The sequence below is a fragment of the Lissotriton vulgaris genome, chromosome 2_1 (genome assembly GCF_964263255.1).
Source record: "Lissotriton vulgaris chromosome 2_1, aLisVul1.2, whole genome shotgun sequence".
NCBI classification, from domain to species: Eukaryota; Metazoa; Chordata; class Amphibia; order Caudata; family Salamandridae; genus Lissotriton; species Lissotriton vulgaris.
In genome coordinates this window covers 1,186,548,797-1,186,573,855 of record NC_141687.1, presented here as the reverse complement: position 1 = coordinate 1,186,573,855, position 25,059 = coordinate 1,186,548,797, and the positions used below count along the sequence as shown (strand labels likewise).

At 44.9% G+C, this 25,059-nt stretch overlaps 14 non-coding genes across 14 annotated transcripts; all 14 read right to left on the bottom strand.

The window, feature by feature from the left end:
• Positions 1–862: 862 nt before the first annotated feature.
• TRNAG-UCC (transfer RNA glycine (anticodon UCC)) lies at positions 863–934 on the bottom strand. The gene has a single exon. It is a non-coding gene; the product is annotated as a tRNA-Gly (tRNA).
• Positions 935–2,469: 1,535 nt separating this feature from the next.
• Positions 2,470–2,541, bottom strand: TRNAG-CCC (transfer RNA glycine (anticodon CCC)). Its single transcript has one exon. It is a non-coding gene; the product is annotated as a tRNA-Gly (tRNA).
• A 1,525-nt stretch (positions 2,542–4,066) lies between these two features.
• Positions 4,067–4,138, bottom strand: TRNAG-UCC (transfer RNA glycine (anticodon UCC)). Its single transcript has one exon. It is a non-coding gene; the product is annotated as a tRNA-Gly (tRNA).
• Positions 4,139–5,669: 1,531 nt separating this feature from the next.
• On the bottom strand, positions 5,670–5,741 carry TRNAG-CCC (transfer RNA glycine (anticodon CCC)). The gene has a single exon. It is a non-coding gene; the product is annotated as a tRNA-Gly (tRNA).
• A 1,524-nt stretch (positions 5,742–7,265) lies between these two features.
• On the bottom strand, positions 7,266–7,337 carry TRNAG-UCC (transfer RNA glycine (anticodon UCC)). Its single transcript has one exon. It is a non-coding gene; the product is annotated as a tRNA-Gly (tRNA).
• Positions 7,338–8,868: 1,531 nt separating this feature from the next.
• TRNAG-CCC (transfer RNA glycine (anticodon CCC)) lies at positions 8,869–8,940 on the bottom strand. The gene has a single exon. It is a non-coding gene; the product is annotated as a tRNA-Gly (tRNA).
• Positions 8,941–12,051: 3,111 nt separating this feature from the next.
• Positions 12,052–12,123, bottom strand: TRNAG-CCC (transfer RNA glycine (anticodon CCC)). The gene has a single exon. It is a non-coding gene; the product is annotated as a tRNA-Gly (tRNA).
• A 1,525-nt stretch (positions 12,124–13,648) lies between these two features.
• Positions 13,649–13,720, bottom strand: TRNAG-UCC (transfer RNA glycine (anticodon UCC)). The gene has a single exon. It is a non-coding gene; the product is annotated as a tRNA-Gly (tRNA).
• A 1,527-nt stretch (positions 13,721–15,247) lies between these two features.
• TRNAG-CCC (transfer RNA glycine (anticodon CCC)) lies at positions 15,248–15,319 on the bottom strand. Its single transcript has one exon. It is a non-coding gene; the product is annotated as a tRNA-Gly (tRNA).
• Positions 15,320–16,844: 1,525 nt separating this feature from the next.
• TRNAG-UCC (transfer RNA glycine (anticodon UCC)) lies at positions 16,845–16,916 on the bottom strand. Its single transcript has one exon. It is a non-coding gene; the product is annotated as a tRNA-Gly (tRNA).
• Positions 16,917–18,449: 1,533 nt separating this feature from the next.
• On the bottom strand, positions 18,450–18,521 carry TRNAG-CCC (transfer RNA glycine (anticodon CCC)). Its single transcript has one exon. It is a non-coding gene; the product is annotated as a tRNA-Gly (tRNA).
• A 1,525-nt stretch (positions 18,522–20,046) lies between these two features.
• Positions 20,047–20,118, bottom strand: TRNAG-UCC (transfer RNA glycine (anticodon UCC)). Its single transcript has one exon. It is a non-coding gene; the product is annotated as a tRNA-Gly (tRNA).
• Positions 20,119–21,653: 1,535 nt separating this feature from the next.
• On the bottom strand, positions 21,654–21,725 carry TRNAG-CCC (transfer RNA glycine (anticodon CCC)). Its single transcript has one exon. It is a non-coding gene; the product is annotated as a tRNA-Gly (tRNA).
• Positions 21,726–23,250: 1,525 nt separating this feature from the next.
• Positions 23,251–23,322, bottom strand: TRNAG-UCC (transfer RNA glycine (anticodon UCC)). Its single transcript has one exon. It is a non-coding gene; the product is annotated as a tRNA-Gly (tRNA).
• Between the last annotated feature and the right edge of the window lie 1,737 nt (positions 23,323–25,059).

Below are 25,059 nucleotides of genomic sequence, written 5' to 3'. Positions count from 1 at the left end.
ATAGGAGTGAAGTGGGATTGGTCGGGCTCTCACCTCATTTGCCTAATTATATCGCAAGGCGTGCTGGGTGCAGAAAATCTTCATCTTCCCCTCTCACAATCAGTCATAACTGAAAGTCCAGACCCTCTTAGGCACTAGCCGTTTCAGGCCTTTATCAAGACAGCAGCTCTCCGACGCTCTCTGTCTCTCTCTCTGTGATCCTAGTGCTAGCATGCTCAGGATTTGGCTTTACCTGGGAGCCAGAGATCTACCCGGTGAGGGCTTGCCCGGTGTAAGGCTTTTGAGCGTTTGGGAGCGTTCGGTACATGAGAGGACGTTGGACTGGAAACTGTGTAAATTTGAAGCATCCAACCTGCTGCAGTCGGAGGATCTTTCCATGGACATCTGCCTTTTGGATTCCTCTAAACTTGCCCTCTGATGAAACATTTTTTGAGCTGCAGTTACCTCCGACGTCTACAAGGTGGCGCTACATTCAGGTGAGGGCACAAGTATGCACAAAATGTTGGCGACTTTTGCCAGATTTATCGATGGATCTTGCATATTGTTTTCAGAGGCTAGATATTGCCTAGGAAATGCTTTTTAACATAGAGATGCTGGAGTTATAATGTGTGGTCGGGCCTCAGCCCTTTCATTGTCTGCCCACTGTAAATATTTTTTATCAGCACATGTGAGTGGTGACTCTGCTTTATGAAACTTATCATATATTAGGACAATGAATATAGCAGAAGGGGCGATTGAGATGCTTGCCTACATATTTGTTTATTTTTTATATAACGGCTGATTAATCTGTTCATTATATTTCCATTTTGTGACATGTTGCATTAAAATATATCCTGCTTGCAGAATATATTAGTATTTGTACTGCGTTGGCCGGGAATCGAACCCGGGTCAACTGCTTGGAAGGCAGCTATGCTCACCACTATACCACCAACGCCCTCTGATCTGTGTGCTCTCGGTTCTAAACATTAGGACCCTGAGTTCAATGACTATCTTGCACCAGCTTGAATGGTGCATTTGGTTTAGATACCAACATGAAAAGCAATAGAAAGTTTTTTGCAGAGGGTAAGGAACTGGGATTGAAACCAAGGACAAAGCTGTGCAGAAGAGAAGAATGGAAAGCTGCATTACAAATAATAGATAAGAATATATAGAGGCAGCATGGGAAGCAAAACAGGGAAGAGAAATGCAGAACATTCAATTAATTGCCCAGGAGATAGATAAGAGCAGAACAAAAAGGGAAGAATGAAATTCAAAGCCTGCCCATAAAAGTGTTTGAAGGTCCCACCAGTCATTTATGCTTATTATTGTGTGTCTTTACTTTCAAAGTACAGGGTGGATCCTTTGACGATCCCTCTCTTGTATTTCAGCAGACACAGATATTTGAGAAGTCTTTTCTCACATAGCTGGCACAAGCTTGTGCTTTTCCTTGCTGTCAGCGTGGAAAAGACAGCTTGGTCCTTGGAAGGAAAATCAAGCAAAATTAGCAGAGAATGGTTTCGATCCATCGACCTCTGGGTTATGGGCCCAGCACGCTTCCGCTGCGCCACTCTGCTCTGTAGTGAAAGTGTTCTTTTTATGCAGATAGGGAGCATTAAGCAGAGTAGCGTGGGATTGGTCCGGCTCTCACCTCATTTGCATAAGTATATTGCAAGGCATGCTGGGTGCAGAAAAACTTCATCTTCCCCTCTCACAATCAGTCATAACTGAAAGTCAGACACTCTTAGGCACTAGCCGTTTCAGACCTTTATCAAGACAGCAGGTCTTGAACCCTCTCTCTCTCTCTCTCTCTCTCTCTCTGTGATCCTAGCACTAGCATGCTCAGGATTTGGCTTTACCTGGGAGCCAGAGATCTACCCGGTGAGGGCTTGCCCGGTGTGAGGCTTTTGAGCGTTTGGGAGCGTTCGGGACGTGAGTGGACGTTGGACAGGAAACTCTGCGAATTTGAAGCATCCAACATTCCTGCTGCAGTGAGCGGCTCTTTCCATGGACATCTGCCTCTAGGATTCCTCTCAACTTGCCTTCTGATAAAACATTTTGGGAGCAGCAATTACCTTCGACAGCTACAAGGTGGCTCTACATTCTGGTAAGTGCACAAGTATGCACAAAATGTTAGGGACTTTTGCCAGATTTATCGGTGGATCTTGCATATTTTTTTCAGAGGCTAGATATTGCCTAGAAATGCTTTTTAACATAGAGATGTTGGAGTTATAATGTCTGGTGGGGCCTCACCCCTTCCATTGTTTGCCCACTGTAACATATTTATTACCAGCACATGTGAGTTGTGACTCTGCTTTATAAAACTTATCATATATTAGGACAATGAATGTATCAGAAGGTGCGATTGAGATGTTTGCCTATGTATTTGTTTATTTTTTTATATATGGCTGATTAATCTGTACATGAAATTTCCATTTTGTGACATGTTGCATTAAAATATATCCTGCTTGCAGAATATATAAGCATTTTCACTGCGTTGGCCGGGAATCGAACCCGGGTCAACTGCTTGGGAAGCAGCTATGCTCACCACTATACCACCAACACCCTCTGATGTGTGTGCTCTCGGTTCTAAATATTACGTTGCCGAAATCAATGACTATCTTGCAACAGCTTCAATGGTGCATTTGGTTTAGATACCAACATGAGAAGTAGTAGAACGTTTTTTGCAGAGGATAAGGAACTGGGGATTGAAACCAAGGACAAAGTTGTGCAGAAGAGAAGAAATGAAAAGCAACAGTACAAATAGTAGAAATCAGCATATATAGGCAGCATGGGAAGCAAAGCAGGGAAGAGAAAGAGAGAACATTCCATGAAATGCCCAGGAGATAGATAAGAGCAGAAAAAAAGGGAAGAATGAAATTCAAAGCATGCCCAGAAAGTTGTGTGAAGCTCCCACCAGTCATTTATGGTTATAGTTGTGTGTCTTTGCTTTCAAAGTACAGGGTTGATCCTTTCACGAACACTCTTGTATTACACAGACATAGATAGTTGAGAAGTCTTTTTTCACATAGCTGGCACAAGCTTGCGCTTTTCCTTTCTGGCAGTGTGGAAATGACAGCTTGGTCCTTGGAAGGAAAATCAAGCAAAATTAGCAGAGGATGGTTTCGATCCATCGACCTCTGGGTTATGGGCCCAGCACGCTTCCGCTGCGCCACTCTGCTCGTTTGTGAAAGTGTTCTCTTTATGCAGATGAGGAGGCATTCATAGGAGTGAAGTGGGATTGGTCGGGCTCCCACCTCATTTGCCTAATTATATCGCAAGGCATGCTGGGTGCAGAAAATCTTCATCTTCCCCTCCCACAATCAGTCATAACTGAAAGTCCAGACCCTCTTAGGCACTAGCCGTTTCAGGCCTTTATCAAGACAGCAGCTCTCCGACGCTCTCTGTCTCTCTCTCTGTGATCCTAGTGCTAGCATGCTCAGGATTTGGCTTTACCTGGGAGCCAGAGATCTACCCGGTGAGGGCTTGCCCGGTGTAAGGCTTTTGAGCGTTTGGGAGCGTTCGGTACATGAGAGGACGTTGGACTGGAAACTGTGTAAATTTGAAGCATCCAACCTTCCTGCTGCAGTCGGAGGATCTTTCCATGGACATCTGCCTTTTGGATTCCTCTAAACTTGCCCTCTGATGAAACATTTTTTGAGCTGCAGTTACCTCCGACGTCTACAAGGTGGCGCTACATTCAGGTGAGGGCACAAGTATGCACAAAATGTTGGCGACTTTTGCCAGATTTATCGATGGATCTTGCATATTGTTTTCAGAGGCTAGATATTGCCTAGGAAATGCTTTTTAACATAGAGATGCTGGAGTTATAATGTGTGGTCGGGCCTCAGCCCTTTCATTGTCTGCCCACTGTAAATATTTTTTATCAGCACATGTGAGTGGTGACTCTGCTTTATGAAACTTATCATATATTAGGACAATGAATATAGCAGAAGGGGCGATTGAGATGCTTGCCTACATATTTGTTTATTTTTTATATAACGGCTGATTAATCTGTTCCTTATATTTCCATTTTGGGACATGTTGCATTAAAATAAATCCTGCTTGCAGAATATATTAGTATTTGTACTGCGTTGGCCGGGAATCGAACCCGGGTCAACTGCTTGGAAGGCAGCTATGCTCACCACTATACCACCAACGCCCTCTGATCTGTGTGCTCTCGGTTCTAAACATTAGGACCCTGAGTTCAATGACTATCTTGCACCAGCTTGAATGGTGCATTTGGTTTAGATACCAACATGAAAAGCAATAGAAAGTTTTTTGCAGAGGGTAAGGAACTGGGATTGAAACCAAGGACAAAGCTGTGCAGAAGAGAAGAATGGAAAGCTGCATTACAAATAATAGATAAGAATATATAGAGGCAGCATGGGAAGCAAAACAGGGAAGAGAAATACAGAACATTCAATTAATTGCCCAGGAGATAGATAAGAGCAGAACAAAAAGGGAAGAATGAAATTCAAAGCCTGCCCATAAAAGTGTTTGAAGGTCCCACCAGTCATTTATGCTTATTATTGTGTGTCTTTACTTTCAAAGTACAGGGTGGATCCTTTGACGATCCCTCTCTTGTATTTCAGCAGACACAGATATTTGAGAAGTCTTTTCTCACATAGCTGGCACAAGCTTGTGCTTTTCCTTGCTGTCAGCGTGGAAAAGACAGCTTGGTCCTTGGAAGGAAAATCAAGCAAAATTAGCAGAGGATGGTTTCGATCCATCGACCTCTGGGTTATGGGCCCAGCACGCTTCCGCTGCGCCACTCTGCTCTGTTGTGAAAGTGTTCTTTTTATGCAGATAGGGAGCATTAAGCAGAGTAGCGTGGGATTGGTCCGGCTCTCACCTCATTTGCATAAGTATATTGCAAGGCATGCTGGGTGCAGAAAAGCTTCATCTTCCCCTCTCACAATCAGTCATAACTGAAAGTCAGACACTCTTAGGCACTAGCCGTTTCAGACCTTTATCAAGACAGCAGGTCTTGAACCCTCTCTCTCTCTCTCTCTCTCTCTGTGATCCTAGCACTAGCATGCTCAGGATTTGGCTTTACCTGGGAGCCAGAGATCTACCCGGTGAGGGCTTGCCCGGTGTGAGGCTTTTGAGCGTTTGGGAGCGTTTGGGAGCGTTGTGGACGTTGGACAGGAAACTCTGCGAATTTGAAGCATCCAACATTCCTGCTGCAGTGAGCGGCTCATTCCATGGACATCTGCCTCTAGGATTCCTCTCAACTTGCCTTCTGATAAAACATTTTGGGAGCAGCAATTACCTTCGACAGCTACAAGGTGGCTCTACATTCTGGTAAGTGCACAAGTATGCACAAAATGTTAGGGACTTTTGCCAGATTTATCGGTGGATCTTGCATATTTTTTTCAGAGGCTAGATATTGCCTAGAAATGCTTTTTAACATAGAGATGTTGGAGTTATAATGTCTGGTGGGGCCTCACCCCTTCCATTGTTTGCCCACTGTAACATATTTATTACCAGCACATGTGAGTTGTGACTCTGCTTTATAAAACTTATCATATATTAGGACAATGAATGTATCAGAAGGTGCGATTGAGATGTTTGCCTATGTATTTGTTTATTTTTTTATATATGGCTGATTAATCTGTACATGAAATTTCCATTTTGTGACATGTTGCATTAAAATATATCCTGCTTGCAGAATATATAAGCATTTTCACTGCGTTGGCCGGGAATCGAACCCGGGTCAACTACTTGGGAAGCAGCTATGCTCACCACTATACCACCAACGCCCTCTGATGTGTGTGCTCTCGGTTCTAAATATTACGTTGCCGAAATCTATGACTATCTTGCAACAGCTTCAATGGTGCATTTGGTTTAGATACCAACATGAGAAGTAGTAGAACGTTTTTTGCAGAGGGTAAGGAACTGGGGATTGAAACCAAGGACAAAGTTGTGCAGAAGAGAAGAAATGAAAAGCAACAGTACAAATAGTAGAAATCAGCATATATAGGCAGCATGGGAAGCAAAGCAGGGAAGAGAAAGAGAGAACATTCCATGAAATGCCCAGGAGATAGATAAGAGCTGAAAAAAGGGAAGAATGAAATTCAAAGCATGCCCAGAAAGTTGTGTGAAGCTCCCACCAGTCATTTATGGTTATAGTTGTGTGTCTTTGCTTTCAATGTACAGGGTTGATCCTTTCACGAACACTCTTGTATTACACAGACATAGATAGTTGAGAAGTCTTTTTTCACATAGCTGGCACAAGCTTGCGCTTTTCCTTTCTGGCAGTGTGGAAATGACAGCTTGGTCCTTGGAAGGAAAATCAAGCAAAATTAGCAGAGGATGGTTTTGATCCATCGACCTCTGGGTTATGGGCCCAGCACGCTTCCGCTGCGCCACTCTGCTCGTTTGTGCAAGTGTTCTCTTTATGCAGATGAGGAGGCATTCATAGGAGTGAAGTGGGATTGGTCGGGCTCTCACCTCATTTGCCTAATTATATCGCAAGGCATGCTGGGTGCAGAAAATCTTCATCTTCCTCTCTCACAATCAGTCATAACTGAAAGTCCAGACCCTCTTAGGCACTAGCCGTTTCAGGCCTTTATCAAGACAGCAGCTCTCCGACGCTCTCTGTCTCTCTCTCTGTGATCCTAGTGCTAGCATGCTCAGGATTTGGCTTTACCTGGGAGCCAGAGATCTACCCGGTGAGGGCTTGCCCGGTGTAAGGCTTTTGAGCGTTTGGGAGCGTTCGGTACATGAAAGGACGTTGGACTGGAAACTGTGTAAATTTGAAGCATCCAACCTTCCTGCTGCAGTCGGAGGATCTTTCCATGGACATCTGCCTTTTGGATTCCTCTAAACTTGCCCTCTGATGAAACATTTTTTGAGCTGCAGTTACCTCCGACGTCTACAAGGTGGCGCTACATTCAGGTGAGGGCACAAGTATGCACAAAATGTTGGCGACTTTTGCCAGATTTATCGATGGATCTTGCATATTGCTTTCAGAGGCTAGATATTGCCTAGGAAATGCTTTTTAACATAGAGATGCTGGAGTTATAATGTGTGGTCGGGCCTCAGCCCTTTCATTGTCTGCCCACTGTAAATATTTTTTATCAGCACATGTGAGTGGTGACTCTGCTTTATGAAACTTATCATATATTAGGACAATGAATATAGCAGAAGGGGCGATTGAGATGCTTGCCTACATATTTGTTTATTTTTTATATAACGGCTGATTAATCTGTTCATTATATTTCCATTTTGTGACATGTTGCATTAAAATATATCCTGCTTGCAGAATATATTAGTATTTGTACTGCGTTGGCCGGGAATCGAACCCGGGTCAACTGCTTGGAAGGCAGCTATGCTCACCACTATACCACCAACGCCCTCTGATCTGTGTGCTCTCGGTTCTAAACATTAGGACCCTGAGTTCAATGACTATCTTGCACCAGCTTGAATGGTGCATTTGGTTTAGATACCAACATGAAAAGCAATAGAAAGTTTTTTGCAGAGGGTAAGGAACTGGGATTGAAACCAAGGACAAAGCTGTGCAGAAGAGAAGAATGGAAAGCTGCATTACAAATAATAGATAAGAATATATAGAGGCAGCATGGGAAGCAAAACAGGGAAGAGAAATACAGAACATTCAATTAATTGCCCAGGAGATAGATAAGAGCAGAACAAAAAGGGAAGAATGAAATTCAAAGCCTGCCCATAAAAGTGTTTGAAGGTCCCACCAGTCATTTATGCTTATTATTGTGTGTCTTTACTTTCAAAGTACAGGGTGGATCCTTTGACGATCCCTCTCTTGTATTTCAGCAGACACAGATATTTGAGAAGTCTTTTCTCACATAGCTGGCACAAGCTTGTGCTTTTCCTTGCTGTCAGCGTGGAAAAGACAGCTTGGTCCTTGGAAGGAAAATCAAGCAAAATTAGCAGAGGATGGTTTCGATCCATCGACCTCTGGGTTATGGGCCCAGCACGCTTCCGCTGCGCCACTCTGCTCTGTTGTGAAAGTGTTCTTTTTATGCAGATAGGGAGCATTAAGCAGAGTAGCGTGGGATTGGTCCGGCTCTCACCTCATTTGCATAAGTATATTGCAAGGCATGCTGGGTGCAGAAAAGCTTCATCTTCCCCTCTCACAATCAGTCATAACTGAAAGTCAGACACTCTTAGGCACTAGCCGTTTCAGACCTTTATCAAGACAGCAGGTCTTGAACCCTCTCTCTCTCTCTCTCTCTCTCTGTGATCCTAGCACTAGCATGCTCAGGATTTGGCTTTACCTGGGAGCCAGAGATCTACCCGGTGAGGGCTTGCCCGGTGTGAGGCTTTTGAGCGTTTGGGAGCGTTTGGGAGCGTTGTGGACGTTGGACAGGAAACTCTGCGAATTTGAAGCATCCAACATTCCTGCTGCAGTGAGCGGCTCATTCCATGGACATCTGCCTCTAGGATTCCTCTCAACTTGCCTTCTGATAAAACATTTTGGGAGCAGCAATTACCTTCGACAGCTACAAGGTGGCTCTACATTCTGGTAAGTGCACAAGTATGCACAAAATGTTAGGGACTTTTGCCAGATTTATCGGTGGATCTTGCATATTTTTTTCAGAGGCTAGATATTGCCTAGAAATGCTTTTTAACATAGAGATGTTGGAGTTATAATGTCTGGTGGGGCCTCACCCCTTCCATTGTTTGCCCACTGTAACATATTTATTACCAGCACATGTGAGTTGTGACTCTGCTTTATAAAACTTATCATATATTAGGACAATGAATGTATCAGAAGGTGCGATTGAGATGTTTGCCTATGTATTTGTTTATTTTTTTATATATGGCTGATTAATCTGTACATGAAATTTCCATTTTGTGACATGTTGCATTAAAATATATCCTGCTTGCAGAATATATAAGCATTTTCACTGCGTTGGCCGGGAATCGAACCCGGGTCAACTGCTTGGGAAGCAGCTATGCTCACCACTATACCACCAACGCCCTCTGATGTGTGTGCTCTCGGTTCTAAATATTACGTTGCCGAAATCTATGACTATCTTGCAACAGCTTCAATGGTGCATTTGGTTTAGATACCAACATGAGAAGTAGTAGAACGTTTTTTGCAGAGGGTAAGGAACTGGGGATTGAAACCAAGGACAAAGTTGTGCAGAAGAGAAGAAATGAAAAGCAACAGTACAAATAGTAGAAATCAGCATATATAGGCAGCATGGGAAGCAAAGCAGGGAAGAGAAAGAGAGAACATTCCATGAAATGCCCAGGAGATAGATAAGAGCTGAAAAAAGGGAAGAATGAAATTCAAAGCATGCCCAGAAAGTTGTGTGAAGCTCCCACCAGTCATTTATGGTTATAGTTGTGTGTCTTTGCTTTCAATGTACAGGGTTGATCCTTTCACGAACACTCTTGTATTACACAGACATAGATAGTTGAGAAGTCTTTTTTCACATAGCTGGCACAAGCTTGCGCTTTTCCTTTCTGGCAGTGTGGAAATGACAGCTTGGTCCTTGGAAGGAAAATCAAGCAAAATTAGCAGAGGATGGTTTTGATCCATCGACCTCTGGGTTATGGGCCCAGCACGCTTCCGCTGCGCCACTCTGCTCGTTTGTGCAAGTGTTCTCTTTATGCAGATGAGGAGGCATTCATAGGAGTGAAGTGGGATTGGTCGGGCTCTCACCTCATTTGCCTAATTATATCGCAAGGCATGCTGGGTGCAGAAAATCTTCATCTTCCTCTCTCACAATCAGTCATAACTGAAAGTCCAGACCCTCTTAGGCACTAGCCGTTTCAGGCCTTTATCAAGACAGCAGCTCTCCGACGCTCTCTGTCTCTCTCTCTGTGATCCTAGTGCTAGCATGCTCAGGATTTGGCTTTACCTGGGAGCCAGAGATCTACCCGGTGAGGGCTTGCCCGGTGTAAGGCTTTTGAGCGTTTGGGAGCGTTCGGTACATGAAAGGACGTTGGACTGGAAACTGTGTAAATTTGAAGCATCCAACCTTCCTGCTGCAGTCGGAGGATCTTTCCATGGACATCTGCCTTTTGGATTCCTCTAAACTTGCCCTCTGATGAAACATTTTTTGAGCTGCAGTTACCTCCGACGTCTACAAGGTGGCGCTACATTCAGGTGAGGGCACAAGTATGCACAAAATGTTGGCGACTTTTGCCAGATTTATCGATGGATCTTGCATATTGCTTTCAGAGGCTAGATATTGCCTAGGAAATGCTTTTTAACATAGAGATGCTGGAGTTATAATGTGTGGTCGGGCCTCAGCCCTTTCATTGTCTGCCCACTGTAAATATTTTTTATCAGCACATGTGAGTGGTGACTCTGCTTTATGAAACTTATCATATATTAGGACAATGAATATAGCAGAAGGGGCGATTGAGATGCTTGCCTACATATTTGTTTATTTTTTATATAACGGCTGATTAATCTGTTCATTATATTTCCATTTTGTGACATGTTGCATTAAAATATATCCTGCTTGCAGAATATATTAGTATTTGTACTGCGTTGGCCGGGAATCGAACCAGGGTCAACTGCTTGGAAGGCAGCTATGCTCACCACTATACCACCAACGCCCTCTGATCTGTGTGCTCTCGGTTCTAAACATTAGGACCCTGAGTTCAATGACTATCTTGCACCAGCTTGAATGGTGCATTTGGTTTAGATACCAACATGAAAAGCAATAGAAAGTTTTTTGCAGAGGGTAAGGAACTGGGATTGAAACCAAGGACAAAGCTGTGCAGAAGAGAAGAATGGAAAGCTGCATTACAAATAATAGATAAGAATATATAGAGGCAGCATGGGAAGCAAAACAGGGAAGAGAAATACAGAACATTCAATTAATTGCCCAGGAGATAGATAAGAGCAGAACAAAAAGGGAAGAATGAAATTCAAAGCCTGCCCATAAAAGTGTTTGAAGGTCCCACCAGCCATTTATGCTTATTATTGTGTGTCTTTACTTTCAAAGTACAGGGTGGATCCTTTGATGATCCCTCTCTTGTATTTCAGCAGACACAGATATTTGAGAAGTCTTTTCTCACATAGCTGGCACAAGCTTGTGCTTTTCCTTGCTGTCAGTGTGGAAAAGACAGCTTGGTCCTTGGAAGGAAAATCAAGCAAAATTAGCAGAGGATGGTTTCGATCCATCGACCTCTGGGTTATGGGCCCAGCACGCTTCCGCTGCGCCACTCTGCTCTGTTGTGAAAGTGTTCTTTTTATGCAGATAGGGAGCATTAAGCAGAGTAGCGTGGGATTGGTCCGGCTCTCACCTCATTTGCATAAGTATATTGCAAGGCATGCTGGGTGCAGAAAAACTTCATCTTCCCCTCTCACAATCAGTCATAACTGAAAGTCAGACACTCTTAGGCACTAGCCGTTTCAGACCTTTATCAAGACAGCAGGTCTTGAACCCTCTCTCTCTCTCTCTCTGTGATCCTAGCACTAGCATGCTCAGGATTTGGCTTTACCTGGGAGCCAGAGATCTACCCGGTGAGGGCTTGCCCGGTGTGAGGCTTTTGAGCGTTTGGGAGCGTTGTGGACGTTGGACAGGAAACTCTGCGAATTTGAAGCATCCAACATTCCTGCTGCAGTGAGCGGCTCTTTCCATGGACATCTGCCTCTAGGATTCCTCTCAACTTGCCTTCTGATAAAACATTTTGGGAGCAGCAATTACCTTCGACAGCTACAAGGTGGCTCTACATTCTGGTAAGTGCACAAGTATGCACAAAATGTTAGGGACTTTTGCCAGATTTATCGGTGGATCTTGCATATTTTTTTCAGAGGCTAGATATTGCCTAGAAATGCTTTTTAACATAGAGATGTTGGAGTTATAATGTCTGGTGGGGCCTCACCCCTTCCATTGTTTGCCCACTGTAACATATTTATTACCAGCACATGTGAGTTGTGACTCTGCTTTATAAAACTTATCATATATTAGGACAATGAATGTATCAGAAGGTGCGATTGAGATGTTTGCCTATGTATTTGTTTATTTTTTTATATATGGCTGATTAATCTGTACATGAAATTTCCATTTTGTGACATGTTGCATTAAAATATATCCTGCTTGCAGAATATATAAGCATTTTCACTGCGTTGGCCGGGAATCGAACCCGGGTCAACTGCTTGGGAAGCAGCTATGCTCACCACTATACCACCAACGCCCTCTGATGTGTGTGCTCTCGGTTCTAAATATTACGTTGCCGAAATCAATGACTATCTTGCAACAGCTTCAATGGTGCATTTGGTTTAGATACCAACATGAGAAGTAGTAGAACGTTTTTTGCAGAGGGTAAGGAACTGGGGATTGAAACCAAGGACAAAGTTGTGCAGAAGAGAAGAAATGAAAAGCAACAGTACAAATAGTAGAAATCAGCATATATAGGCAGCATGGGAAGCAAAGCAGGGAAGAGAAAGAGAGAACATTCCATGAAATGCCCAGGAGATAGATAAGAGCAGAAAAAAAGGGAAGAATGAAATTCAAAGCATGCCCAGAAAGTTGTGTGAAGCTCCCACCAGTCATTTATGGTTATAGTTGTGTGTCTTTGCTTTCAAAGTACAGGGTTGATCCTTTCACGAACACTCTTGTATTACACAGACATAGATAGTTGAGAAGTCTTTTTTCACATAGCTGGCACAAGCTTGCGCTTTTCCTTTCTGGCAGTGTGGAAATGACAGCTTGGTCCTTGGAAGGAAAATCAAGCAAAATTAGCAGAGAATGGTTTCGATCCATCGACCTCTGGGTTATGGGCCCAGCACGCTTCCGCTGCGCCACTCTGCTCATTTGTGAAAGTGTTCTCTTTATGCAGATGAGGAGGCATTCATAGGAGTGAAGTGGGATTGGTCGGGCTCTCACCTCATTTGCCTAATTATATCGCAAGGCATGCTGGGTGCAGAAAATCTTCATCTTCCCCTCTCACAATCAGTCATAACTGAAAGTCCAGACCCTCTTAGGCACTAGCCGTTTCAGGCCTTTATCAAGACAGCAGCTCTCCGACGCTCTCTGTCTCTCTCTCTGTGATCCTAGTGCTAGCATGCTCAGGATTTGGCTTTACCTGGGAGCCAGAGATCTACCCGGTGAGGGCTTGCCCGGTGTAAGGCTTTTGAGCGTTTGGGAGCGTTCGGTACATGAGAGGACGTTGGACTGGAAACTGTGTAAATTTGAAGCATCCAACCTTCCTGCTGCAGTCGGAGGATCTTTCCATGGACATCTGCCTTTTGGATTCCTCTAAACTTGCCCTCTGATGAAACATTTTTTGAGCTGCAGTTACCTCCGACGTCTACAAGGTGGCGCTACATTCAGGTGAGGGCACAAGTATGCACAAAATGTTGGCGACTTTTGCCAGATTTATCGATGGATCTTGCATATTGTTTTCAGAGGCTAGATATTGCCTAGGAAATGCTTTTTAACATAGAGATGCTGGAGTTATAATGTGTGGTCGGGCCTCAGCCCTTTCATTGTCTGCCCACTGTAAATATTTTTTATCAGCACATGTGAGTGGTGACTCTGCTTTATGAAACTTATCATATATTAGGACAATGAATATAGCAGAAGGGGCGATTGAGATGCTTGCCTACATATTTGTTTATTTTTTATATAACGGCTGATTAATCTGTTCATTATATTTCCATTTTGTGACATGTTGCATTAAAATATATCCTGCTTGCAGAATATATTAGTATTTGTACTGCGTTGGCCGGGAATCGAACCCGGGTCAACTGCTTGGAAGGCAGCTATGCTCACCACTATACCACCAACGCCCTCTGATCTGTGTGCTCTCGGTTCTAAACATTAGGACCCTGAGTTCAATGACTATCTTGCACCAGCTTGAATGGTGCATTTGGTTTAGATACCAACATGAAAAGCAATAGAAAGTTTTTTGCAGAGGGTAAGGAACTGGGATTGAAACCAAGGACAAAGCTGTGCAGAAGAGAAGAATGGAAAGCTGCATTACAAATAATAGATAATAATATATAGAGGCAGCATGGGAAGCAAAACAGGGAAGAGAAATACAGAACATTCAATTAATTGCCCATGAGATAGATAAGAGCAGAACAAAAAGGGAAGAATGAAATTCAAAGCCTGCCCATAAAAGTGTTTGAAGGTCCCACCAGTCATTTATGCTTATTATTGTGTGTCTTTACTTTCAAAGTACAGGGTGGATCCTTTGATGATCCCTCTCTTGTATTTCAGCAGACACAGATATTTGAGAAGTCTTTTCTCACATAGCTGGCACAAGCTTGTGCTTTTCCTTGCTGTCAGCGTGGAAAAGACAGCTTGGTCCTTGGAAGGAAAATCAAGCAAAATTAGCAGAGGATGGTTTCGATCCATCGACCTCTGGGTTATGGGCCCAGCACGCTTCCGCTGCGCCACTCTGCTCGTTTGTGCAAGTGTTCTCTTTATGCAGATGAGGAGGCATTCATAGGAGTGAAGTGGGATTGGTCGGGCTCTCACCTCATTTGCCTAATTATATCGCAAGGCATGCTGGGTGCAGAAAATCTTCATCTTCCTCTCTCACAATCAGTCATAACTGAAAGTCCAGACCCTCTTAGGCACTAGCCGTTTCAGGCCTTTATCAAGACAGCAGCTCTCCGACGCTCTCTGTCTCTCTCTCTGTGATCCTAGCACTAGCATGCTCAGGATTTGGCTTTACCTGGGAGCCAGAGATCTACCCCGTGAGGGCTTGCCCGGTGTGAGGCTTTTGAGCGTTTGGGAGCGTTCGGGACGTGAGTGGACGTTGGACAGGAAACTCTGCGAATTTGAAGCATCCAACATTCCTGCTGCAGTGAGCGGCTCTTTCCATGGACATCTGCCTCTAGGATTCCTCTCAACTTGCCTTCTGATAAAACATTTTGGGAGCAGCAATTACCTTCGACAGCTACAAGGTGGCTCTACATTCTGGTAAGTGCACAAGTATGCACAAAATGTTAGGGACTTTTGCCAGATTTATCGGTGGATCTTGCATATTTTTTTCAGAGGCTAGATATTGCCTAGAAATGCTTTTTAACATAGAGATGTTGGAGTTATAATGTCTGGTGGGGCCTCACCCCTTCCATTGTTTGCCCACTGTAACATATTTATTACCAGCACATGTGAGTTGTGACTCTGCTTTATAAAACTTATCATATATTAGGACAATGAATGTATCAGAAGGTGCGATTGAGATGTTTGCCTATGTATTTGTTTATTTTTTTATATATGGCTGATTAATCTGTACATGAAATTTCCATTTTGTGACATGTTGCATTAAAATATATCCTGCTTGCAGAATATATAAGCATTTTCACTGCGTTGGCCGGGAATCGAACCCGGGTCAACTGCTTGGGAAGCAGCTATGCTCACCACTATACCACCAACGCCCTCTGATGTGTGTGCTCTCGGTTCTAAATATTACGTTGCCGAAATCAATGACTATCTTGCAACAGCTTCAATGGTGCATTTGGTTTAGATACCAACATGAGAAGTAGTAGAACGTTTTTTGCAGAGGGTAAGGAACTGGGGATTGAAACCAAGGACAAAGTTGTGCAGAAGAGAAGAAATGAAAAGCAACAGTACAAATAGTAGAAATCAGCATATATAGGCAGCATGGGAAGCAAAGCAGGGAAGAGAAAGAGAGAACATTCCATGAAATGCCCAGGAGATAGATAAGAGCAGAAAAAAAGGGAAGAATGAAATTCAAAGCATGCCCAGAAAGTTGTGTGAAGCTCCCACCAGTCATTTATGGTTATAGTTGTGTGTCTTTGCTTTCAAAGTACAGGGTTGATCCTTTCACGAACACTCTTGTATTACACAGACATAGATAGTTGAGAAGTCTTTTTTCACATAGCTGGCACAAGCTTGCGCTTTTCCTTTCTGGCAGTGTGGAAATGACAGCTTGGTCCTTGGAAGGAAAATCAAGCAAAATTAGCAGAGAATGGTTTCGATCCATCGACCTCTGGGTTATGGGCCCAGCACGCTTCCGCTGCGCCACTCTGCTCGTTTGTGAAAGTGTTCTCTTTATGCAGATGAGGAGGCATTCATAGGAGTGAAGTGGGATTGGTCGGGCTCTCACCTCATTTGCCTAATTATATCGCAAGGCATGCTGGGTGCAGAAAATCTTCATCTTCCCCTCTCACAATCAGTCATAACTGAAAGTCCAGACCCTCTTAGGCACTAGCCGTTTCAGGCCTTTATCAAGACAGCAGCTCTCCGACGCTCTCTGTCTCTCTCTCTGTGATCCTAGTGCTAGCATGCTCAGGATTTGGCTTTACCTGGGAGCCAGAGATCTACCCGGTGAGGGCTTGCCCGGTGTAAGGCTTTTGAGCGTTTGGGAGCGTTCGGTACATGAGAGGACGTTGGACTGGAAACTGTGTAAATTTGAAGCATCCAACCTTCCTGCTGCAGTCGGAGGATCTTTCCATGGACATCTGCCTTTTGGATTCCTCTAAACTTGCCCTCTGATGAAACATTTTTTGAGCTGCAGTTACCTCCGACGTCTACAAGGTGGCGCTACATTCAGGTGAGGGCACAAGTATGCACAAAATGTTGGCGACTTTTGCCAGATTTATCGATGGATCTTGCATATTGTTTTCAGAGGCTAGATATTGCCTAGGAAATGCTTTTTAACATAGAGATGCTGGAGTTATAATGTGTGGTCGGGCCTCAGCCCTTTCATTGTCTGCCCACTGTAAATATTTTTTATCAGCACATGTGAGTGGTGACTCTGCTTTATGAAACTTATCATATATTAGGACAATGAATATAGCAGAAGGGGCGATTGAGATGCTTGCCTACATATTTGTTTATTTTTTATATAACGGCTGATTAATCTGTTCATTATATTTCCATTTTGTGACATGTTGCATTAAAATATATCCTGCTTGCAGAATATATTAGTATTTGTACTGCGTTGGCCGGGAATCGAACCCGGGTCAACTGCTTGGAAGGCAGCTATGCTCACCACTATACCACCAACGCCCTCTGATCTGTGTGCTCTCGGTTCTAAACATTAGGACCCTGAGTTCAATGACTATCTTGCACCAGCTTGAATGGTGCATTTGGTTTAGATACCAACATGAAAAGCAATAGAAAGTTTTTTGCAGAGGGTAAGGAACTGGGATTGAAACCAAGGACAAAGCTGTGCAGAAGAGAAGAATGGAAAGCTGCATTACAAATAATAGATAATAATATATAGAGGCAGCATGGGAAGCAAAACAGGGAAGAGAAATACAGAACATTCAATTAATTGCCCATGAGATAGATAAGAGCAGAACAAAAAGGGAAGAATGAAATTCAAAGCCTGCCCATAAAAGTGTTTGAAGGTCCCACCAGTCATTTATGCTTATTATTGTGTGTCTTTACTTTCAAAGTACAGGGTGGATCCTTTGATGATCCCTCTCTTGTATTTCAGCAGACACAGATATTTGAGAAGTCTTTTCTCACATAGCTGGCACAAGCTTGTGCTTTTCCTTGCTGTCAGCGTGGAAAAGACAGCTTGGTCCTTGGAAGGAAAATCAAGCAAAATTAGCAGAGGATGGTTTCGATCCATCGACCTCTGGGTTATGGGCCCAGCACGCTTCCGCTGCGCCACTCTGCTCTGTTGTGAAAGTGTTCTTTTTATGCAGATAGGGAGCATTAAGCAGAGTAGCGTGGGATTGGTCCGGCTCTCACCTCATTTGCATAAGTATATTGCAAGGCATGCTGGGTGCAGAAAAACTTCATCTTCCCCTCTCACAATCAGTCATAACTGAAAGTCAGACACTCTTAGGCACTAGCCGTTTCAGACCTTTATCAAGACAGCAGGTCTTGAACCCTCTCTCTCTCTCTCTCTCTCTCTCTGTGATCCTAGCACTAGCATGCTCAGGATTTGGCTTTACCTGGGAGCCAGAGATCTACCCCGTGAGGGCTTGCCCGGTGTGAGGCTTTTGAGCGTTTGGGAGCGTTCGGGACGTGAGTGGACGTTGGACAGGAAACTCTGCGAATTTGAAGCATCCAACATTCCTGCTGCAGTGAGCGGCTCTTTCCATGGACATCTGCCTCTAGGATTCCTCTCAACTTGCCTTCTGATAAAACATTTTGGGAGCAGCAATTACCTTCGACAGCTACAAGGTGGCTCTACATTCTGGTAAGTGCACAAGTATGCACAAAATGTTAGGGACTTTTGCCAGATTTATCGGTGGATCTTGCATATTTTTTTCAGAGGCTAGATATTGCCTAGAAATGCTTTTTAACATAGAGATGTTGGAGTTATAATGTCTGGTGGGGCCTCACCCCTTCCATTGTTTGCCCACTGTAACATATTTATTACCAGCACATGTGAGTTGTGACTCTGCTTTATAAAACTTATCATATATTAGGACAATGAATGTATCAGAAGGTGCGATTGAGATGTTTGCCTATGTATTTGTTTATTTTTTTATATATGGCTGATTAATCTGTACATGAAATTTCCATTTTGTGACATGTTGCATTAAAATATATCCTGCTTGCAGAATATATAAGCATTTTCACTGCGTTGGCCGGGAATCGAACCCGGGTCAACTGCTTGGGAAGCAGCTATGCTCACCACTATACCACCAACGCCCTCTGATGTGTGTGCTCTCGGTTCTAAATATTACGTTGCCGAAATCAATGACTATCTTGCAACAGCTTCAATGGTGCATTTGGTTTAGATACCAACATGAGAAGTAGTAGAACGTTTTTTGCAGAGGGTAAGGAACTGGGGATTGAAACCAAGGACAAAGTTGTGCAGAAGAGAAGAAATGAAAAGCAACAGTACAAATAGTAGAAATCAGCATATATAGGCAGCATGGGAAGCAAAGCAGGGAAGAGAAAGAGAGAACATTCCATGAAATGCCCAGGAGATAGATAAGAGCAGAAAAAAAGGGAAGAATGAAATTCAAAGCATGCCCAGAAAGTTGTGTGAAGCTCCCACCAGTCATTTATGGTTATAGTTGTGTGTCTTTGCTTTCAAAGTACAGGGTTGATCCTTTCACGAACACTCTTGTATTACACAGACATAGATAGTTGAGAAGTCTTTTTTCACATAGCTGGCACAAGCTTGCGCTTTTCCTTTCTGGCAGTGTGGAAATGACAGCTTGGTCCTTGGAAGGAAAATCAAGCAAAATTAGCAGAGGATGGTTTCGATCCATCGACCTCTGGGTTATGGGCCCAGCACGCTTCCGCTGCGCCACTCTGCTCGTTTGTGAAAGTGTTCTCTTTATGCAGATGAGGAGGCATTCATAGGAGTGAAGTGGGATTGGTCGGGCTCTCACCTCATTTGCCTAATTATATCGCAAGGCATGCTGGGTGCAGAAAATCTTCATCTTCCCCTCTCACAATCAGTCATAACTGAAAGTCCAGACCCTCTTAGGCACTAGCCGTTTCAGGCCTTTATCAAGACAGCAGCTCTCCGACGCTCTCTGTCTCTCTCTCTGTGATCCTAGTGCTAGCATGCTCAGGATTTGGCTTTACCTGGGAGCCAGAGATCTACCCGGTGAGGGCTTGCCCGGTGTAAGGCTTTTGAGCGTTTGGGAGCGTTCGGTACATGAGAGGACGTTGGACTGGAAACTGTGTAAATTTGAAGCATCCAACCTTCCTGCTGCAGTCGGAGGATCTTTCCATGGACATCTGCCTTTTGGATTCCTCTAAACTTGCCCTCTGATGAAACATTTTTTGAGCTGCAGTTACCTCCGACGTCTACAAGGTGGCGCTACATTCAGGTGAGGGCACAAGTATGCACAAAATGTTGGCGACTTTTGCCAGATTTATCGATGGATCTTGCATATTGTTTTCAGAGGCTAGATATTACCTAGGAAATGCTTTTTAACATAGAGATGCTGGAGTTATAATGTGTGGTCGGGCCTCAGCCCTTTCATTGTCTGGCCACTGTAAATATTTTTTATCAGCACATGTGAGTGGTGACTCTGCTTTATGAAACTTATCATATATTAGGACAATGAATATAGCAGAAGGGGCGATTGAGATGCTTGCCTACATATTTGTTTATTTTTTATATAACGGCTGATTAATCTGTTCATTATATTTCCATTTTGTGACATGTTGCATTAAAATATATCCTGCTTGCAGAATATATTAGTATTTGTACTGCGTTGGCCGGGAATCGAACCCGGGTCAACTGCTTGGAAGGCAGCTATGCTCACCACTATACCACCAACGCCCTCTGATCTGTGTGCTCTCGGTTCTAAACATTAGGACCCTGAGTTCAATGACTATCTTGCACCAGCTTGAATGGTGCATTTGGTTTAGATACCAACATGAAAAGCAATAGAAAGTTTTTTGCAGAGGGTAAGGAACTGGGATTGAAACCAAGGACAAAGCTGTGCAGAAGAGAAGAATGGAAAGCTGCATTACAAATAATAGATAATAATATATAGAGGCAGCATGGGAAGCAAAACAGGGAAGAGAAATACAGAACATTCAATTAATTGCCCATGAGATAGATAAGAGCAGAACAAAAAGGGAAGAATGAAATTCAAAGCCTGCCCATAAAAGTGTTTGAAGGTCCCACCAGTCATTTATGCTTATTATTGTGTGTCTTTACTTTCAAAGTACAGGGTGGATCCTTTGATGATCCCTCTCTTGTATTTCAGCAGACACAGATATTTGAGAAGTCTTTTCTCACATAGCTGGCACAAGCTTGTGCTTTTCCTTGCTGTCAGCGTGGAAAAGACAGCTTGGTCCTTGGAAGGAAAATCAAGCAAAATTAGCAGAGGATGGTTTCGATCCATCGACCTCTGGGTTATGGGCCCAGCACGCTTCCGCTGCGCCACTCTGCTCTGTTGTGAAAGTGTTCTTTTTATGCAGCTAGGGAGCATTAGGCAGAGTAGCGTGGGATTGGTCCGGCTCTCACCTCATTTGCATAAGTATATTGCAAGGCATGCTGGGTGCAGAAAAACTTCATCTTCCCCTCTCACAATCAGTCATAACTGAAAGTCAGACACTCTTAGGCACTAGCCGTTTCAGACCTTTATCAAGACAGCAGGTCTTGAACCCTCTCTCTCTCTCTCTCTCTCTCTCTCTGTGATCCTAGCACTAGCATGCTCAGGATTTGGCTTTACCTGGGAGCCAGAGATCTACCCCGTGAGGGCTTGCCCGGTGTGAGGCTTTTGAGCGTTTGGGAGCGTTCGGGACGTGAGTGGACGTTGGACAGGAAACTCTGCGAATTTGAAGCATCCAACATTCCTGCTGCAGTGAGCGGCTCTTTCCATGGACATCTGCCTCTAGGATTCCTCTCAACTTGCCTTCTGATAAAACATTTTGGGAGCAGCAATTACCTTCGACAGCTACAAGGTGGCTCTACATTCTGGTAAGTGCACAAGTATGCACAAAATGTTAGGGACTTTTGCCAGATTTATCGGTGGATCTTGCATATTTTTTTCAGAGGCTAGATATTGCCTAGAAATGCTTTTTAACATAGAGATGTTGGAGTTATAATGTCTGGTGGGGCCTCACCCCTTCCATTGTTTGCCCACTGTAACATATTTATTACCAGCACATGTGAGTTGTGACTCTGCTTTATAAAACTTATCATATATTAGGACAATGAATGTATCAGAAGGTGCGATTGAGATGTTTGCCTATGTATTTGTTTATTTTTTTATATATGGCTGATTAATCTGTACATGAAATTTCCATTTTGTGACATGTTGCATTAAAATATATCCTGCTTGCAGAATATATAAGCATTTTCACTGCGTTGGCCGGGAATCGAACCCGGGTCAACTGCTTGGGAAGCAGCTATGCTCACCACTATACCACCAACGCCCTCTGATGTGTGTGCTCTCGGTTCTAAATATTACGTTGCCGAAATCAATGACTATCTTGCAACAGCTTCAATGGTGCATTTGGTTTAGATACCAACATGAGAAGTAGTAGAACGTTTTTTGCAGAGGGTAAGGAACTGGGGATTGAAACCAAGGACAAAGTTGTGCAGAAGAGAAGAAATGAAAAGCAACAGTACAAATAGTAGAAATCAGCATATATAGGCAGCATGGGAAGCAAAGCAGGGAAGAGAAAGAGAGAACATTCCATGAAATGCCCAGGAGATAGATAAGAGCAGAAAAAAAGGGAAGAATGAAATTCAAAGCATGCCCAGAAAGTTGTGTGAAGCTCCCACCAGTCATTTATGGTTATAGTTGTGTGTCTTTGCTTTCAAAGTACAGGGTTGATCCTTTCACGAACACTCTTGTATTACACAGACATAGATAGTTGAGAAGTCTTTTTTCACATAGCTGGCACAAGCTTGCGCTTTTCCTTTCTGGCAGTGTGGAAATGACAGCTTGGTCCTTGGAAGGAAAATCAAGCAAAATTAGCAGAGGATGGTTTCGATCCATCGACCTCTGGGTTATGGGCCCAGCACGCTTCCGCTGCGCCACTTTGCTCGTTTGTGAAAGTGTTCTCTTTATGCAGATGAGGAGGCATTCATAGGAGTGAAGTGGGATTGGTCGGGCTCTCACCTCATTTGCCTAATTATATCGCAAGGCATGCTGGGTGCAGAAAATCTTCATCTTCCCCTCTCACAATCAGTCATAACTGAAAGTCCAGACCCTCTTAGGCACTAGCCGTTTCAGGCCTTTATCAAGACAGCAGCTCTCCGACGCTCTCTGTCTCTCTCTCTGTGATCCTAGTGCTAGCATGCTCAGGATTTGGCTTTACCTGGGAGCCAGAGATCTACCCGGTGAGGGCTTGCCCGGTGTAAGGCTTTTGAGCGTTTGGGAGCGTTCGGTACATGAGAGGACGTTGGACTGGAAACTGTGTAAATTTGAAGCATCCAACCTTCCTGCTGCAGTCGGAGGATCTTTCCATGGACATCTGCCTTTTGGATTCCTCTAAACTTGCCCTCTGATGAAACATTTTTTGAGCTGCAGTTACCTCCGACGTCTACAAGGTGGCGCTACATTCAGGTGAGGGCACAAGTATGCACAAAATGTTGGCGACTTTTGCCAGATTTATCGATGGATCTTGCATATTGTTTTCAGAGGCTAGATATTGCCTAGGAAATGCTTTTTAACATAGAGATGCTGGAGTTATAATGTGTGGTCGGGCCTCAGCCCTTTCATTGTCTGCCCACTGTAAATATTTTTTATCAGCACATGTGAGTGGTGACTCTGCTTTATGAAACTTATCATATATTAGGACAATGAATATAGCAGAAGGGGCGATTGAGATGCTTGCCTACATATTTGTTTATTTTTTATATAATGGCTGATTAATCTGTTCATTATATTTCCATTTTGTGACATGTTGCATTAAAATATATCCTGCTTGCAGAATATATTAGTATTTGTACTGCGTTGGCCGGGAATCGAACCCGGGTCAACTGCTTGGAAGGCAGCTATGCTCACCACTATACCACCAACGCCCTCTGATCTGTGTGCTCTCGGTTCTAAACATTAGGACCCTGAGTTCAATGACTATCTTGCACCGGATGTACCATGTTACAACGCATACCATTACAACGCATTGCGCTGGGGGGCGCTCACGGTTCGATCCCCGGCGCCGGCGGCAGAAAAGCCCAGCACCATGTGACTCTGAGGAATAGCTGACGCCGCGGCTAGGGCGGCTGACTCGGAAATCTGGAGATCACGGTTCGATCCCCGGAGCCGGCGGCAGAAAAGCCCAGCACCATGTGACTCTGAGAAATAGCTGACGCCGCGGCTAGGGCGGCTGACTCGGAAATCTGGAGATCACGGTTCGATCCCCGGCGCCGGCGGCAGAAAAGCCCAGCACCATGTGACTTTGAGGAATAGCTGACGCCGCGGCTAGGGCGGCTGACTCGGAAATCTGGAGATCACGGTTCGATCCCCGGCGCCGGCGGCAGAAAAGCCCAGCACCATGTGACTCTGAGAAATAGCTGACGCCGCGGCTAGGGCGGCTGACTCGGAAATCTGGAGATCACGGTTCGATCCCCGGCACCGGCGGCAGAAAAGCCCAGCACCATGTGACTCTGAGGAATAGCTGACGCCGCGGCTAGGGCGGCTGACTCGGAAATCTGGAGATCACGGTTCGATCCCCGGAGCCGGCGGCAGAAAAGCCCAGCACCATGTGACTCTGAGGAATAGCTGACGCCGCGGCTAGGGCGGCTGACTCGGAAATCTGGAGATCACGGTTCGATCCCCGGAGCCGGCGGCAGAAAAGCCCAGCACCATGTGACTCTGAGGAATAGCTGACGCCGCGGCTAGGGCGGCTGACTCGGAAATCTGGAGATCACGGTTCGATCCCCGGCGCCGGCGGCAGAAAAGCCCAGCACCATGTGAGTCTGAGGAATAGCTGACGCCGCGGTTAGGGCGGCTGACTCTGAAATCTGGAGATCACGGTTCGATCCCCGGCGCCGGCGGCAGATTAGCCCAGCACCATGTGACTCTGGGCAATAGCTTGCTTAATCTTCCCGACGGCCCCTAGCGACCCTTACGGGTGATTGTGCGCTTTACAAATGTGGATTATTATTATTATTTGGCCCGATTCCGATCCGGTTCGTAAAAGCACATCCGCCCGAATCTGTCGGACGACCACGTACGCCCGGGGGAGGTCTGCCCAGGACCCGTGGAGCCCTTCCCGGGTACTTTGCAATGCCGTTGGCCTCCTGGAGATGGGTGCCCCGGACGCCCGGGGGAGGTCTGATCGGGACCCGTGGAGCCCTTCCCGGGTACTTTGCAATGCCGTTGGCCTCCTGGAGATGGGTGCCCCGGACGCCCGGGGGAGGTCTGCCCGGGACCCGTGGAGCCCTTCCCGGGTACTTTGCAATGCCGTTGGCCTCCTGGAGATGGGTGCCCCGGACGCCCGGGGGAGGTCTGCCCGGGACCCGTGGAGCCTTCCCGGGTACTTTGCCATGCCGTTGGCCTCCTGGAGAAGGGAGCCCCGGCTGCCTAGGTAGGTGTTTTCCAGGCACATCTGATCTGGTCCCCCCCAGGCAGAGAACTGCAAGAAGTGTCTGGGCATACCTTGTCCTTAGTAATCCGGAGGAAGGCTACCCCTCTTTCTTGGAATCCGTGCGCCCCGAGTGACAGAGGGGACCCAAGGCGCGAAAGTACCCGAGCTCCTGGAGCCCTCGCTGGGATCCGGGAGGCAAATAGCACCTCATCGGGACTTCCAGGGAAGT